General features: G+C 45.3%; 1 long non-coding RNA gene across 1 annotated transcript; it reads right to left on the reverse strand.

Moving 5' to 3' along the window:
- Positions 1-6,332: 6,332 nt before the first annotated feature.
- LOC120977955 lies at positions 6,333-14,188 on the reverse strand. Its single transcript, XR_005774018.1, has 3 exons — positions 14,052-14,188; positions 9,822-9,926; positions 6,333-6,984 (listed from the first exon to the last, which is right to left on the reverse strand). It is a non-coding gene; the product is annotated as an uncharacterized LOC120977955 (long non-coding RNA).
- Between the last annotated feature and the right edge of the window lie 4,117 nt (positions 14,189-18,305).

An 18,305-nucleotide genomic window follows, 5' to 3' on the forward strand; every position in this document is an offset into this window, starting at 1 on the left:
CTGGTTTTACTAACCTGTCACTCAAAGAAATAAGGTGCCCAAGGGGATGTCAAGGGATGCAAGGTGCCGGCCGCACCCACCGCCGTTCGTGCCCAGCGCCGCCTTTCCAGACTTCTGCACCGCCTCCTAATCCTCTGTGCTGCCTCTCGCTCTCCCTCTATCCCCCCTCCTCCTGCTGTAGGATCTCGCGCGTGCGCACAGGGCTCTGCCTGATGCGCCCGTGAGGACTTCTCGATTTGGCTTCTTAAAGCGAAGTGCGCATGCGCCGGCACTTCGCTCAACCCAGGTATGACCTGCACTCTGGCGCCATCCTCTCAGAGCCCTGTGCGCACGCGCGAGATCTTACAGCAGGAGGAGGGGGGAGGGAGAGCGAGAGGCGGCACAGAGGATTAGGAGGCGGTGCAGAAGTCTGGAAAGGCGGCGCTGGGCACGAACGGCAGTGGGTGCGGCCGGCACCTTGCATCCCTTGACATCCCCTTGGGCACCTTATTTCTTTGAGTGACAGGTTAGTAAAATAAGGCTATGGATCACATTTAGAAGCCCACATTAGGAATCAGCATATGTTTAGCTGACAGGGGTGAAACCTGGTGACAGAATCCCTTTAAAGTTACCATTCAGGTATAATTGAGTAATATATTTAACACTGTGTTGCGGCCAGAATTCAAAATCCTGCAGGTTGTACAGCTCAGATTGTTTAGGGTTTCGCCATAGAGGCATCACTGGAGACCACCCCTCAGTATCCGCTGTCTTTCTATACCCCCGTGTGGTCTTCTTCCATATATCTAACACCGCTAACATATTGGAAGTAAGGTATTTGACTGGATATTTGCCCTCTCGGTATATGAAATCCGTCAGGGCTTCATAAGAGCCCAACAGTGCTGCCTCCAATACTGTGGCTGGGTTGTTGGCGTCTGCTCTGATCCACCAGCTAGCATATGTCAGTTGCACTGCCTGGTAGTACTTAAACATGTCAGGCAGAGCCAGACCCCCTGGGCATAAGGTGCTTTTAGCGTATCTCTGGCAATCCTAGGCTGGGTGTTAGGCCATAAAAAGGGAGTAAGTAACTTGTTAATAGCCTCGAAGTGAGGCCTCTTTAACAATTCTGGAGCTGCCCTGTACATATACAATAATTTGGGCAGTAACGTCATTTTCAACTTTTGCGTTATATATTCCATGGTTGGGATCAGGTTAAGGCCTCATGCACACGACCGTTGTTGTGTTCCATTCCGCAAAATGGGGTTCCGTTGTTCCGTGATCCGTTTCCGTTTTTGTTTCCGTGTGTCTTCCTTTATTTTTGGAGGACCACCAGACATGAAGGAAAGTAAAAAAAAGTCTAAGTCAAGTTTGCCATGCAAATGATAGGAAAAAACCGACACGGATGACAATCTTGTGTGCCTCCGCGCTTTTTCATGGTCCCATTGACTTGAATGGGTCTGCGAACTGTTTTCCGTGAAAAAAATAGGACAGGTTATATTTTTTTGACGGACTGGAACCACGGATCACGGATGTGGATGACAAACGGTGCATTAGCCGAGTTTTCAACAGACCTATTAAAAGTCAATGGGTCCCCAGAAAATCATGAAAAACTGAACAACGGACACGTGCATGAGGCCTAAGAGAGACAAACAGTTTGGGTTCTTTATGTATTATAATCCCCAAATATTTAAATTTGTCTACTACTAACAGTTTTGACCCAGCCGAAATACATAACCTATCCACTTCATCGACCAGATACAAGACTGATTTGGTCCAGTTGACCTTAAGTCCCGAGTATCTCCCATAGTCATCTACTACTTCTAGGAGTGTGTCTAAAGACTTCTCTGTGTCACTCAGGTAAACCAGCATGTCATCAGCGTATAGCGATAATTTTTCTGTTATCCCTGCAATAATCCAGCCCTCTATTCTTTGACAGCTATTTATGAGGAGAGAAATCGGTTCCATTACAAGCGCAAAGAGTAACGGGGATAGGGGACACCCCTGTCTAGTGCCCCTTTGCAATGGGAGAGATTTTGATAAAGTCCCGTTCACCCGCACTCTTGCCGTAGGTCGTGCAAATAGGAGATGTAACCATTTCAAAAAATTATCAGGGAATCCAAACTTTCCCAGTATTTCCCATAAAAATGTCCACTCTACTGAATCAAATGCCTTTTCGTTGTCCAGTAAAGCTATCGCCCTATTTCCCGCATTATCATGCTTTATCTGTAAATTAGTATAAAGTCTCCTAAAGTTTATGTCAGTAGATTTACCAGGCATGAATCCAGATTGATCTGGTCCCACTATGGATAGTATGATCTCTGATAAACGCGATTCCACAACCTTTGCCAAAATCTTAGCATCTAGATATATGAGAGAGATAGGGCGATAGGAGCTACACTTTTCTGGTGGTTTCCCAATTTTGTGGATCACCACTATTATGGCCTCAGAGAATGTGGGCGGTAGCATAGATACCTCTAATGAATATGCAAACAGCTTACTCAGCCTAGCACTAAAACTCTCTGCATATAGTTTATACCACTCTGATGGAAAACTATCAGGACCAGGGGTTTTATGCGGGGCCATGGCATTTATAGCTGACTCAATCTCCAAGGGAGTGATAGGGGAATCCAGCATCACTCTCTCTGTCCTGGCCAACTGAGGAGAGGTCGGCCTCCCCAGGTAACTCTTAACCTCCTCAGAAGTATACGTCGATGTAGAGGTATATAATTTCGTATAGTACTCAGCAAATTGAGCGCAAATCTCATCAGGCCTGGAGACCTCCTGTCCCGATTCTGTGCGAATCGCCACCACCACTGTTTGGGGGTTCTCAACCCTATCTAAATATGCCAAAGCCTTCCTGTTCTTATCTCCTTCTGAGAAGACTATCTGCCTCTGCGCAAGCAATCGTTTCTGCGTGTATTCAGTCAGATGTAGCTTGTATTCTCTTTGAAGAGTTAGCCATTCCTCTCGACGTTCCCTAGACGGGTCGCCTGTGAATGCCTTTTCTGCCTCCACCATTCTCGCCTCTATCCCAGTACGGGTGATTTGCAGTTGGACCCTGTGTGTGGCTATCGCTGCTATGCAGAAACCCCTCAAAACCGCTTTACAGGCCTCCCACTCCGGTATCGGATTAGAAGAGCCCTCATTCACCTTACAGTAATCCTCTAACTCTGTGCGACAAGCCGATTCCACCGGAAGCACTTGTAGCCACACTGGGTTTAGCCTCCATACCCTTTCTGGTTTATCTATTGCCTGGGCCAAGATAATCTCTAGCAGGGCATGATCAGAGATACCCCTCGGCAAGTATGACGTCCCCCGTACCATGAGTATAGAGTCTCTATTCCCAAAGGCCAGATCAATACGAGACATGGTATCTCCCGAAGCAGCATGACAGGAAAATTGCCTGAGGAATGAATTTTTCCATCTCCAAATCAGTATACGAGCCCTCGCCCAATTATGTCTAAGCGGAGGCCTCAACCTATCTAGTTGGTTGTCTAAAACTGTATTAAAATCTCCCAGTATTATAAGGGGAGCTGGGGGTAGTATTGCGATCTTAACCATGAGCTCGTCCAAAAGAGACCGGACAAAAGGTGGTGGGATATACAACCCTACTATAGTCAGAAATTCGCCTCTGATGAGACCATGTAGGAGAAAGAATCTACCATTTGCATCTACCTGCACCTTAATCAGTTGCCAGGGTAAAGCTTTACTAATCAGGATGGAGACCCCACGTGCATTGTTCCTATATGTCGCATGATGCGTCTGCCCCACCCACATGATGCGTCTGTCTGTATAACTTGGTAACACACATATAATAGATCAGCAACAACTAAGCAACAGATGCACGGTGTTAGTATGGCAGCCAGTGCCCGCCACTGTCCCTCTCTCCCACATGGGCGCTGCCTTACTCACTCCTTCTGTCCTTTCTGGCAGCCTGGACTCACTACCCCTCCTTGTTCCTTGTCCTCACCCACGGCAGACCCAGCCGCCGGAGTCTCATTCACCTTCTGCAGGCTGCAGCCTTCACTTTTCTGACCAGTCTGATCTCGCTCTCATGCTTCCTGGCTCTTAAAGCACCATCATGCAGATGTCCACATTTTCCCCCCGCCTACGGCTGACTTGGTCTTAAGGTATTTAGGGTCCCCTGTGGGAAGGTGCCTGAGCATTACGTTTCTAGCTTGCTAGTTTTCCAGTGAAGATATGCTTTCTATCTGTCTGCCTGTGAACCGTACCTCTGCCTATATATTGACTCTGGCCCTCTGCTGTCTGTCCTGACCATAGCCTGTTTTCCATATTGATTTATTGCTGCCTCCCCTAACCTTGAACTTGCTTTACAGATTTGCACAGACTCTGTCGGCCCTGACCTCTGACCTCTGCCTGTTTCCTGCCCACGTATATTGCCTGATCCCTTAGTGCTTCGCACCAGTGTCTTTGACCCTTATGGTTCAGCTGCAAACTACACTGGAACAAAGAGACAGCGCGCCTGGTGACTCCCCTGCAGTGAAGGCCAGATGCATAAATAAGGTTAAAACCAGAGGACTGCCAGGATAATTTCCTAATGTCTACCCAAAGTAAAACTGGTTTATTAGTACAGTGGATCCACATCCACTGTTGTACCAGGGCATACAGTAGATCTACAAGGTCAGTCTTCTCCCCTGGTTTCTTTGTATTTATTTGTTTTGCTATTTTGTTTGCCATTTCTTTTATTTTTTTTAGATGTATAAGAATGGAAAATTACTTGCAAAGCTAAACAAGCCCTTTAAGTGTTATTCAACTGTAGCCTTTGAACCATATGAACACAGTACTGTATCTGTCTGCTCTTGTGTTTGGGTTTCAGTTAGATGGTGTCAGAACTAAGCAGACCTAGCCAGATCAAGAGGGTGCATTACATGTTTTCTTGGAGCTGGATTGGCTGTAGTCTAAGTAATATTGTCCATCCATCTTGTTGCTAGTAGTCCTCTTCTTACTTTCTATATATACAAACTGAAAAGAATGGCGTGGTATTAAACAGGCAGGAAGTGCTCAAACTCACATGCAGTTGTGCATATATACAGGGGAGCAAATCCTGCACTTGTGGCCTGTTGCTAATGACGATCTCCAGCAAAAATGCATACAGTAGAGGATGCCCGCAGCGAACCACAAAAGACATGCTACACAAGATAGCAATTATGTGGATGTGATGATCCATATAATAATAGCAAAGACTGGTGCACTCTGCGGTCTTACTAAACCCTCAAACAGGTAGGTGAGTGATAGGTCCCGAGCTACTTGAGAAACCTTGGCGCGGTGCTCAGGCTCAGACATGTCCTCGACAGTAGGACATGTTGGCTAATCTCTCAATTTTAAAATCAGTTTGAGGGTTTAGTAAGACCGCAGAGTGCACCTGTCTTTGCTATTATTATATTGTTATACTCTTCTTATTTTCTCATCATCTTATTGGAATTATTAGAATAATTGTCTTTTCTCATAACATACACATATTACGATAAACGATTCCTGATTTATGTACTCGTACTATTACTATGTTGCAGATCATTCCTACAATTTTTATTTTTCTGTTTTTTGGCTATTTTTTCCCTTACTAATGACTTATGGCGGTAAAATTCTGCAAAGAGTCGTGAATAAAGGATCATCCTTCCCATGTAGTGCAGTAGAAAGATTCGACTTCCATTCGACTAGATCCCACTTCCACCTAATCTTTAGTAATTGCCGCATGCAATCAAGTCAGCAATGTTTCTGACAAGCTATCAACATCTCCTGGTATTCCTGCTGAGATGAATTTAGGCTGTTTGGGGTCAAATATGTACACAGCGGCAAAAACAAGTTACTGCACCAATCATTTAAGCCAGTAACTCGGTGCATATGTATTGCACAGTGCCCTCATCCTAGCGGGAATCCAGCTTGTCAGCTTAATAAAGAGGCTATCAAAGTAAATTATTTGTTCTATGCACATCTCCCAAATTGATATGACGCGGGCTAAAATATGAGTGTCTCATGCTGACATTTCACTACGTAGGCTGTATTTTACTTTGACACTGAGGCTAAGTCTTCATGTCTGGGTTTGTTTGCTGCTTCCAATTTCTTGTATATTTGGAAATGCTAGAATATAAACCAGATTTTCAAATGGTATTGTTGTGATGCAAACATCAGAAAACAAAAGTATGTCCTTGCTTTCCAAATTGCAACAAACCACGCGAGCTGTCAAGGCCTGATTGATTTATTTTATTAAGGACTGTGATTAAACACAGGATCTTTTTCACTAAGGTCAACAGAACAGGTTAATTTCAAGCAGCATCTTCCTCCTGGGAAGAAGGTTTTGGATGCTGCTGTCATCCATCTCTGTACTTGCTGCGTCCTACAATTAACCCCAGTGGCAGCGTTGACAAAATACTTGTCTTTTCCAGTTAGTTGCAGCCATGCTTGCTTTTTCCTAGTACGGCATTTGCAATTTTATATCGCTCTGTTGTATATTGCGTCCTATTTTGATGTGGGCGTGTGATACGATACAACTAAGGTGGGGCAGACTGCAGTGAAATCAGTTTTTTTCTATACTGTACATTGATATGATCAGGACAGCAGTGAGATAATGATTGTGTCCTTTACTTTTCAGGCTTCCTTCTTTCTTACCAAACTAGTTATAAGGAGAAAATGTCTTGAAATGTCTTGAAGGGAAACGATCATTATCTCACCGGTGACATGGAATTAATTGACGTCCCTGAACTGCAGCTACATTTCAAAGTTAAAGGTCATACAAGGTAAGGTAAAGTTCTAAGAAGACGGGTCGTTATTGTATCAGCATTAAATTGTATGTTCTTGAGCTTTGACACTATAGTTTCCGATGGATTTGGAGCAGAGCATGAAGACCATGAATCCAGGTGTAGGAGATGGAGGTGTTTCGGCCAAGTCATGTGACTTGGTGCCACTACCCTCAGGATCTGCATTGCCGAGCTGGTTCATCTTGTTTTGGGGTCTTTACTTCTGGTGCTGTGGTCTTCACTGGAGGTTCATCTATGAAGGAAAGTAAAACCTGGTAACATTTTGATTTAGATGCATTTGCAAGGTGCTAGATGACCTTCAACTCCTATGTTAGTTGATGTTTGTGTCATTGTATGGATTTAGGATGGGATGGTGTTTTTTTTTTATTAAATAGGTGTATATTATTACCTTGAAGGGGCTATATGACTTGCGCTGTGCTCCTGTGTGGCGGCCACTTCTACGATGATGTGCCGTACAATGGCCATGTGATCCTAGACTGTAGTTAGGACCCACAGTGCGTGCGTGAGGATAAATATAACCACAGGCTAGGATCACGTATCCAGTGTACGGCACATGATCCCAGAAGTGGCCACCACACAGAACCGCAGTGCAACTCGGATAACCCCTTTAAAGAGGAAATCTCTTGTGTTTCAACTAATGCAGATGCCTTCATCAATAGTTGCTGCTCCACAGAATCTGACTTTTTTCCCATCTAACCCTCTCCCCCCGTTCCAGTCCTGAATACAGACAAGTATGGCAAAGCCCTTAGCAACAAGAGGCTTTTCTTACAGAAGTTTGTTAAGTTCTTTCTATAAGAAATTTTGCTTGTTGTGAGGGTTTGTCATACAAACCTGTATTCAGGGCTGGCCCTTCACCATGGTGGTGACTGGTCTTTGCTCCTCTCTGGCTCTGATGGAGCCTTGTTGTCAGTGTCTCCACTGGAGTACTGTGTGAAAAAATTATGATCTTGTGAGATAGGGTCATTCTGACACTCTCCTTGCTAATAGGACAGCATGAAAGATCTGTGTTTAACTCCTCTTTTTACTCTGAAGTCCTGTGGCCAACCCCTTGGCAGTCTGAGAGTTGTATTGCATATTGGGTGGTGTGTCCCTGCTCAGTCTGACACTGGCAGCACTGGTAGTTTCAGACTGTGCAGGGACACCCCCAACTGGTAACACTCAGCTGAACCTTCATTGACATCTGCTATCAGTTCATTTATAAACTTTTAGTATTAATAATAGAGGAATGACAATTCATAGCGTTATGAAAATAGATGCTCCAGAATGGTCATTTAACGCAGAATACAATTATTTACTTAGACAGTAGAGGTGACATGTTCTCTTTATGTACTGGTTTTTAAAGAAAAGACCGTAAGGTGCTGCTTCTTGCTCTTCAGCTAGATCATTGGTAGCCTTAAATGGTACTGGGTATACTAGAATGGCAAACAGCAATTTCACACTTCTTCTACACTTGCCTAGCACTAATTAATTTTACTTTACTTCTACACTTGTTTGGCACAAATTTTTGCTATCTGAACTTTCACAGTACGTCAAGCAACTGTTGGGTCTCCATGAATCTCAATAGATGCTTGAACGTCTTTTGACTCCATGGTTGACTTGACTTGTGGATTCTTTTGCTGGTCATATGAGTCTATGGTTTGGGAGTTGAGGGGGGCATTGTCTTTTCAAAAATCATGCATCTTATTTAACTCTTTCCCTATAGGAGTTCTTCAGTAATGATTTCAAATGTCCGCCAGCAACCTGCCCTAGAATGTGAGCAGGAATGGTTGCATCCAGCTGCCTAAGGGGGTGAGGAGGTGTAGCCTTACTACACACTACACTGCTCCACAATAGATTGTAATGATGTGATCCTGCCTATCAGGGGCTTAACTAAAAATGACTGGGCCCCTCAGCAAATTTTTGAACGGCCCCCCTCAGCAACTTCTTTGCAACCCCCTCCTCCTGTGCAACCCCCATTTCTGTGGCTAGTCAAGATCACTCTCTCAGATGAGGCCCGGCAGCCGCTCCATTTCCTACAGTGTCTCTGTATATGATGTAATTTTATAAAACTGTTGGGGCCCTGACAATAAAATCTTTTAGTTTTCCCCGTGGGTGGGCCCCTTCTGAGTTTGGGCCCCAAAGCAGCTGCTTCCTCTGCTTCCCCAATAGTTACACCCCTGCTGCCTATAATATGCTATCATGGCTGAGCAGCCTAACAGGATCACTCACCAATATGTAGAATATGCAAGTGCCATAGCGTAATGTGTAGCGAGACCCGACCCCCTCACACCCCTAGGCAGTGGAAGTGGAGGCAACCAGTCCTGCTCACATTTTAGAACAGGGTGCTGGCGGACATTTGAAATAATTCCCGGAAAACCCTTTTAAGCAAGAATTCCTATGTACAAAAGTAGCAGGAACCGTGATACATATTACGGCAGACAAAATGGATTTCCTTCCAAGCTACATTTCCATTAACATGGGGCCATAGCTAGTAGATTTAGGTTTCCTCCAGGATGCAATAGAAATTTAACCTTTTGACTAATTTTATACAGACTACATTTTTTTTATGTTATGAGTAGAGATAAGCGAATTTCATATTTTGAAATTCGTTCACACTTTGTTTGGTGGTAAAAGGTGAATTGCGTTATGGATTCTGTTACCACGGACCATAACGCAATTCTATGACGGAATGCATAACGGAATGCCTTTAGAGACATTCCGTTATTCATTCCGTCCTAATAGAAGTCTATTGGCTGCAAAACTGATCCGTCCCGTTTCCGTTATGCAGGGGAGTCCTCTCCTGCATAACCGAAACGGGACGAATCTGTTTTGCAGCCCATAGACGTCTATTATGATGGAATGAATAACGGAATACATCTAAAGGCATTCCGTTATGCATTCCGTCATAGAATTGCGTTATAGTCCGTGGTAACGGAATCCATAATGCAATTCACCTTTTACCATCAAACGAAGTGTGAACGAATTTCATAAGCGGAAATTCGCTCAACTCTAGTTATGAGCTCTTATTGTTTCCAATACTCCTGTTTAAATCTCACCACCCGAAAAAATAGGCCGCACCTGCAAACTTACTAGGTTTTGCCTTTGCCGACACTGGACATGAATAAGGGGTTGGAGGTTCCTGATCTTCATTGTTTCGACACAGACTTCCAATTTTCACTGCCACGTAGTTGCAGGCTGCAGGGAAAAGTATAACTATGACATATAAGCATTTTTGTATACTTCTATCATATTCCTTATGTCTCATTATCTATCTCTCTATCATTATATCTAGCAATATCTATCTAATTATCTATATTTATCTATCTTTCTAATCTAGCAATATCTATCTATCCATCTATCCATCTATCTATCTATCTATCTATCTATCTATCTAATCTAGCAATCTATGGTGAAATAAAGTACCTACTCCTGCAGCTTCTCCCGTGGCTCCGTTTGAACACTTTCTTTGAGCACAGTACAGACAGTGCCTATAGCATGAGAGAATTGCCTGCTGGCAGCTACAGCTCTCCCTGCTGATGTCCTGCAGCGTCCTGTTTGCTTCTGAACCTCGCACTATACATAAAAGCTGCAATCCCGCTGTTATGTCTTATTGTGCTCTTCTTAGCAGGAGACGGGAGAGATGCTTATAAGGCATAGGAGTTCAGCTTCTAGCAGCATAAACTCAATATGACTATTTTTGTTAAAAAGAAATAGCGGAATAAAAAAAGTCACATCGCAGAATGGCATCAACATGCAGCAGGCAACTTCACTGCATTAAAGGGATGTAAAATCTGTTCCGTCTCTTGTTTCTGGTTTTGTGAGATTCCAGATTATTTTGCAGGTGTGTAATAGACCAAGTGATGCACCAAACAAATGGAAGAAATTCTGGACTACTGGATGCTGGGGATGAACCTGTTTGTAACCTGGACTTTTAGCCTGTGATATATACTGAATTGGGTTTAAAGCTCCTGCCCCTACAATCTAGCAGGGAAAGGGTAGGATAGGAAAGGTAGTGGCTCTTTCTGCAATGATTATTCACAGAAGCAGTCCTCACGCTGATGCTCCCTAGGGCCAGGCAGTTATAGAAGGGCGTACCCTTTCTTTCCTCAGGCATATCCTGATGTTGGGGCCTGATGGTAGTTGGGGGTGCCCTTGGTGTTGCGAGTTTGGTGCCGGTGAATGGTGCTGGAGTCAGTAACCAGGCCATTTGTAGAATATAAAGAAGTTTCTCTTTACTAAAGTGCAGAATGGGAGTTGTAGTACATCCAACAATATTAAAACACAGTTCCAAACAATTCACAGTCCAAATTGTCCCACATAGCAATGTATAGATATAGGCCAGAATGGGGATTGTAGTACTCCTTCCCTCTATCTCTCTAAAGTCTCTTTCTGCAGATTCTAAGGCAGGCAATATTATTCTTGCAATAGTGGTTGTAATTCCCAGCTGAGGAGCACAAGATTAAGATACAGCTGACCAGGACCGTGTCCAAGGGTGAAGGGTGTTTTAGCAGTGTCCCTCTCACTGCAGTAAAGTCTCTATCAGCCTTAAACAGCAAATACCTTACTGACTGTCTCCAGTGCTCACCCACGCAGATTCTGGGCCTTCTAGTTCTTTTTCTGGAGTTTTGTGTAGGAGACATGGTTTTCCCTCTCTGGATCTCTCAGAGATAGTGGTTCTCTGAGTTCAGGCCCAGTACTCTGAGGAGTGAGAGGTCACTGCCTCAGCTCAAAACTGACTGACTGAACTAGGGTCAGATCCAAGTCTAACACCGAACCTCCTACAAGGGCAGAGGCAGGATTATTAACCCTTACTAATCCATACAAAACTATTCTGGTACAGCGCAATACATTAGAACATTAAATAACATTATGCAACAAAAACAATTTGCATGCACCATTTCTAGGGTACTGCACATAGGGCTCAATGAGCACTATGCAAGGAATATAGGAAGTTGAAATGCCACTAATTGGGGCACTGGAGCAGTCCTAAAGGGCTACTGCCACACAGCAATATGGAGGAGGCAGAAGTCTGAGAATGTGCTGATGCCTGTAATGAGATCTCAGCACAATCTAAGTACAGTAAATAGAACATATTGGCACGGCTAGTGATGTCACTCCCGTGTACGGCCCCCTACTTCTGATGTAGTGAACCAATAGAGGAGCCTCAGAGCACAGAGGCTAGATGAGGATTGCACTCAGTCCTTTGGAGGCAATTTTTTATCATTGCATTTTACTTAGTTTGGGCTAAAATCATTTTTTATTAAAAATGTTCAACAGTTTCTGTTCTACAGCCTACAGACTATCTTGCCTTTTTCTTTACAGAGAATTGGTAGCCCTTATCTATGAACTCCTGGAAGCTCATAAACCCTTATTATAGCTTAATTCTTATGAAACCTATAAGAATATGGCTTAAATGAGCGTTTATGAGCTGTGTGGAGTTCAGTGTAAGGGCCATCAGAGCATCCAGCCGTCAGAGCAGCTTACTGATAGATTCACTTTAAAACAGAAACAAGATAGTCTGCAGATTCAAATGAAAGTAATAGGCTGTAGACAAAAACTGTTGAAAATTTGTAATAATGGCAAATTGAAAAAAAGATTCTTAGCCCAAAATGAGTACAATGCAATTAGTGTTGAGCGAAGCGAAGCATTCGAAGCGGAATTTGGTTAGAAGTTTAGGAAAACTTTGATTTGCAACAAAACGGAATTTCCTCGCGCTTCATGGTAACCAATCAGGTGTTTTTAAACTGGTGGGTGCACGTGTTATAAAGTGAAAGTAGGAAACCTGGGAATGCGGAATCACCCATAATGCCGTGCAGCCAGCCATTCTGCAGGTAGCCATCCCCTGTGATGTCACAGCCCTATAAAAGCCTCATCCCGCGCCATCTCAGCCATTTTTCTGTGAGCTGAAGATAGAGAGATTTGCGGCAAGCGCTCATGTGCTAGGGACAGTGTTGGTGCAATAATCCTGCGGCCATGTTTGCTCCATCCATCATGTTCTCCATTAGGTTCATAGTAGGGAGGGATCCAGGACCTTATGGAAGGATCAACATGGGATTAGGGTCATCCTTGTTGTAAATTCCTCAATTTTATTGCTTTGAGGAAAGTTTTCCCATCTAAATGCTGTGTATCTGAAGGGTTAAAACATTTTAAAGTGCCGGGTGTCTGCTCTTTAAAACAGCAGACACCCAGCAGTTATGGCACCTGTGGCAGGCGCTAGCGGACACCATTTTGAAATGCCTGGCCACCGACGTTAATTTACTGTTGGCACTCAGGAAAAGGTTCATTTCAAAGCCTTCACAATGAGATTGGGCCACCAAGTGGGATAAATATGATTAGGCAGAGTGGCCTCTGTATACGTGAATCATAGCGATCTGTGACTAATTAATTCGGAACAAATCTAATTTCTTGGTGAACTTCGTTGAATTGTCCAAATCAAATTTTTCTAAACTTTGCTTATCTCTAAATGCAATAAAAAAAAAATTTGCCTCCAGGGGCATTCATAGCCTTTAAATAAAAATGGAGAGGAAGAGGGCAAAAACAACAAGTGGTGAGCCTCTGCTCAATGCCCGCTCCTGTCCACTCCTCTTCTTGGGCTCAACTTGTCAGGAACAGTTTGGTTTACCCGCTCATCCAATCACCATCTACAGCAATGACTCACGTGAGCTAGTGACGGATGGCAGTCCAAGCTGTTTCCGGCGTGTTTAGCTCAAGAAGAGAAAGTAGAGAGAAACAGGGACTAGAGCAGAAGTGGGGGATCAGTTAGAGGAGTACTCGCCATTTGTTATCTGCCATTTATATTTAAAATGATCACACTGGAATACCCTCTTCGAGGACAGGGGGTTCAGATTGACGGTCAACGACACCTTCTTGCAATGGGGCCTAGATATTTCTCGTTATGTCCCTTTAAAAAACCCTCCAATCCAATACAGAGAGCAATATCTGTACTAAACACTGTATTACAGGAATGGAGTGCTGCAGGTAAGCTGCTTTGCTGCTGCATTAATATTCATATAACATATTAATTAAATCATAGCAGATCATGTTGGAATGGAAAACCTGATCGAGGAAAAGAAATGAATCTGCAAATGTCAAGTTTTAATTGAATGAATGGCATTTCCATGTAAAATACTAGAAGAAAACACAATCCTAATGGCAGCGAATACATTAAGGGGCTGCAACTTGCTTTAATTTTTCATGTTGTTCAGGTCCTAACAACATTAGAAATATACAGTACATATTCTACCCCATATGCAAATGTAATGCACTGTGTGCAGAGATAAAAATACTCGTCCTATTCTCTAAGGATCCGGTGTCCCTTACCGCTCAGTATTAATCAGACCATGTTGCCAGTTTCCTGTCTCTCCGCATTAGCCTCTGGTGCTGAGCCGTAGAGTACAATGTACAAGTGACAGTCTGTTTCTCACCGGTGACAGGTACCTGTTTAAGGGAGCCAGGTGTCAAATGTCTGTGGGAGGGACAGTAAGGAGAGCAAATAAGGGATGATTAGCCTGTTTACCTCGACCTAGTACAATTACACCTGCAGTATATATGACTTTACGTATAGGACTAGCATGAACATTTATCTGCCGCTGTTGTTTTCCACTGCATTGGACACTGTGCAAAGAGCATATGGCAGATACGTTATCTATTGATGACTATACATTTTACTGCAGATTTTACAGCATTTTATAAATTATTATTTTTAATGCATGCGTGTTGCAATGTACTTGCAAGAAACTAAACAAGAAGAGTATCAGTGACTGAATATTTTAGCACCAGGATCCTGCCAGACATGGAGTGTGAAGCTCCTGGACCCCATACGTAGCAGTGACCTGTCATATGTATAGTAAAAAAATAAAGTGTTTCTCTTCCAATAATCTTATCGGTCTGATTAGTATGTGTACGTGACTACCATGAAAAGTCCTCATACTGGTCGCTTAGGCTAGTTTCACACTAGCGGCAGCCTTCTCCGGCAGGCTGTTCCGGCGGGGAAACAGCATGCCGGATACATGCTACCGCTAGAGCACCGTGCAGCCGAAAGTCTGCTCCAGGCCCATTCACTATAATGCCGAAGCACGGCAAACATGTTGTAGTTTTATTCCGGCTGCCTCTCGGCATGCTTGCTTTGCTGCATTATAGTGAATGGAGCCGGAGCGGACTTCCGGCAGCACGGTGGACTAGCGGTAGCATGTATCCGGCTGGCTATTCCCCCGCCAGAACAGCCTGTCGGAGAAGGCTGCCACTAGTGTGAAAGTAGTCTTATGCAGGAAAAGGTAAGTGAACCCTTTGGAATTCCCTGGATTTCTGCTTTGATTACTAATAAAATGTTATCTGTAAGTCACAATTAGAGATGAGCTAAGTATTCAAAAATTTGATTTGACTGCTTCTCCTAATTTTACAAAACAAATTTGCTTTCCGACTTCTTGTAATTTCTTTGTAAGCAGTGGGTGCAATGACAGGGAGTGGCGATTAGGCTGCTCCCTGTCATTGTACCCCTCAGATGCAGCATTCATAGCTGATTTGAAAAAGAAAATGAATTAAATCATATTTTCCTCCATCCATTGCGCCGGGCCAGCCACCGCCATCTTGATTAAAGATCTAGAACGAAATCTCACTATCACTGATTTCGTGTGAGATCTTTAATCAAGATGGTAGCGGCCGGCCCGTCGCGAGCAAATGGATGTGGTAAGTACAGTAGGTGTTTCTGACATTGTGTTTTTAGCACGACAGCGTCGCGCTGATACTCGGCAACATGGTGCCGAGATCTCGCACTCACTGGGATAGTGACAGCACATCCCAGCAAGCGCGTCATAGAAGCGACGGGAGATCCGACTTGGATTCCCGCCAATTCTACACGTGTGCGGCGTTTGTTATGAATCCTGAGGGGGAAGTCCCCGCCGGATTTTAAATAAAAATCCGGCCTGGGTCCCGCCCTCAGGAGCATACCGGGCCCTTAGGTCTGTTATGGGTTGTAAGGAGAGCCCCCCCTACGCCGAAAAAAATGGCGTAGGGGGTCCCCCTACAATCCATACCAGACCCGTATCCAAAGCACGCTACCCGGCCAGCCAGGAAGGGAGTGGGGACGAGCGAGCGCCCCCCCCCCCTCCTGAGCCGTACCAGGCTGCATGCCCTCAACATGGGGGGTTGGGTGCTCTGGGGCAGGGGGCGCACTGCGGCCCCCCCACCTCAGAGCACCCTGTCCCCATGTTGATGAGGACAGGGCCCCTTCCCGACAACCCTGGCCGTTGGTTGTCGGGGTATGCGGGCGGGAGGCTTATCGGAATCTGGGAGCCCCCTTTAATAAGGGGGCCCCCAGATACAGGCCCCCCACCCTAAGTGAATGAGAATGGGGTACATCGTACCCCTACCCATTCACCTGCAAGAAAAGTGGTAAAAACACAAATAAACCACACAGTGTATTAAAATATTTTATTTTTCTGCTCCGGAGGCCGCCCCCTGTCTTCTTTATTAGCTCTTTTACCAGGGGGGGGCTCTTCTTCTTCCGATATCCCGACGGGTCTTCTCCGCTATCCGGGGGGTCTTCTCAACTCTCCGGGGTTCTCCTTCTGTCTTGTTGTCTCCTTCTGTCTTCTCCTTCTGTCTTGTTGTCTCCTTCTGTCTTCTGTCTCCGGGGTTCTCCTTCTGTTTTCGCCTCTCTCTGTTGTTGACTCGGCGCACCCCGGTTCTTCGTCTCGCGAGACGTCTCGCGAGACGAAGAATCGGGGTGCGCCGAGTCTCGCGAGACGAAGAACCGGGGTGCGCCGAGTCAACAACAGAGAGAGGCGAAAACAGAAGGAGAACCCCGGAGACAGAAGACAGAAGGAGACAACAAGACAGAAGGAGAAGACAGAAGGAGACAACAAGACAGAAGGAGAAGACAGAAGGAGAACCCCGGAGAGTTGAGAAGACCCCCCCGGATAGCGGAGAAGACAGAAGGAGAACCCCGGAGACAGAAGACAGAAGGAGACAACAAGACAGAAGGAGAAGACAGAAGGAGAACCCCGGAGAGTTGAGAAGACCCCCCCGGATAGCGGAGAAGACCCGTCGGGATATCGGAAGAAGAAGAGCCCCCCCCTGGTAAAAGAGCTAATAAAGAAGACAGGGGGCGGCCTCCGGAGCAGAAAAATAAAATATTTTAATACACTGTGTGGTTTATTTGTGTTTTTACCACTTTTCTTGCAGGTGAATGGGTAGGGGTACGATGTACCCCATACTCATTCACTTAGGGTGGGGGGCCGGTATCTGGGGGCCCCCTTATTAAAGGGGGCTCCCAGATTCCGATAAGCCTCCCGCCCGCATACCCCGACAACCAACGGCCAGGGTTGTCGGGAAGGGGCCCTGTCCTCATCAACATGGGGACAGGGTGCTCTGAGGTGGGGGGGCCGCAGTGCGCCCCCTGCCCCAGAGCACCCAACCCCCCATGTTGAGGGCATGCAGCCTGGTACGGCTCAGGAGGGGGGGGGGGCGCTCGCTCGTCCCCACTCCCTTCCTGGCTGGCCGGGTAGCGTGCTTTGGATACGGGCCTGGTATGGATTGTAGGGGGACCCCCTACGCCATTTTTTTCGGCGTAGGGGGGGCTCTCCTTACAACCCATAACAGACCTAAGGGCCCGGTATGCTCCTGAGGGCGGGACCCAGGCCGGATTTTTATTTAAAATCCGGCGGGGACTTCCCCCTCAGGATTCATAACAAACGCCGCACACGTGTAGAATTGGCGGGAATCCAAGTCGGATCTCCCGTCGCTTCTATGACGGCTCTGTCTCCATCGCGGCAAGCCAGCTCGGCGCTGGCTCCCGCGATGGGGCTCGTATGTGCTCAATCTCGCCGAGAAATACAGCGAGATTGACACAAAATCGGGTTCACCTACTGTATGCTTTTTTTTTTTCTTCACACTATTTCAGGGAAAATCGATTTGTTACCATGAAGCACGAGGCAATTCGGCTTCACTGCAAATAAAATTTTCCCTGAAGTTTGGATCGAAGTAAGTGTTTGTTAAAGCTATCCAGCAGGCTCTTCCTGTGCTATCCAGCTCACAATATCTGGCATAGCTGGATACTGCCATTCACGGTCGCAGCCCATTGACTAGAATGGGACCCGGCGGAGATCCAGCCAGTTTCCGTCATGAATGCTGGGATTCGGCCAGACAAAAATTAGTGAAAGCATCAGTTTTTGTTTGGCCAAATCCTGCCACTAATGCCGGAAACAGGCTGGATTCCTACTGTGTCCATTATGGTGAATGGCTTCTTGCGGTGCTCCGGCCCTATCCAGTTATCCCAGATACGATGAAGCCTGTCGGATAATTTTGACTCATATGTGAAAGTAGTCATAGACACACACAATATAACTTAACTAACAACACTGTTCTTGTCTTTTATTGAGCACAATGAGTAAACATCCACAGTACAGGTAGATAAAGTGGAATTTTTCAGGTACAATGCTAGCTTTTATGTTAGAAACCCATTGGGTGCCCTTCCAATCTTATTATAGTGAATGGGGATCTGGCGGTGCCTGGCAGTTTCCCGCTATACCGGTTACGGAAACTCCAGTAGTCTTCTCCTCTGACGGAACAAACAAC

Source organism: Bufo bufo, chromosome 8 (assembly GCF_905171765.1).
Source record: "Bufo bufo chromosome 8, aBufBuf1.1, whole genome shotgun sequence".
Lineage (NCBI taxonomy): Eukaryota > Metazoa > Chordata > Amphibia > Anura > Bufonidae > Bufo > Bufo bufo.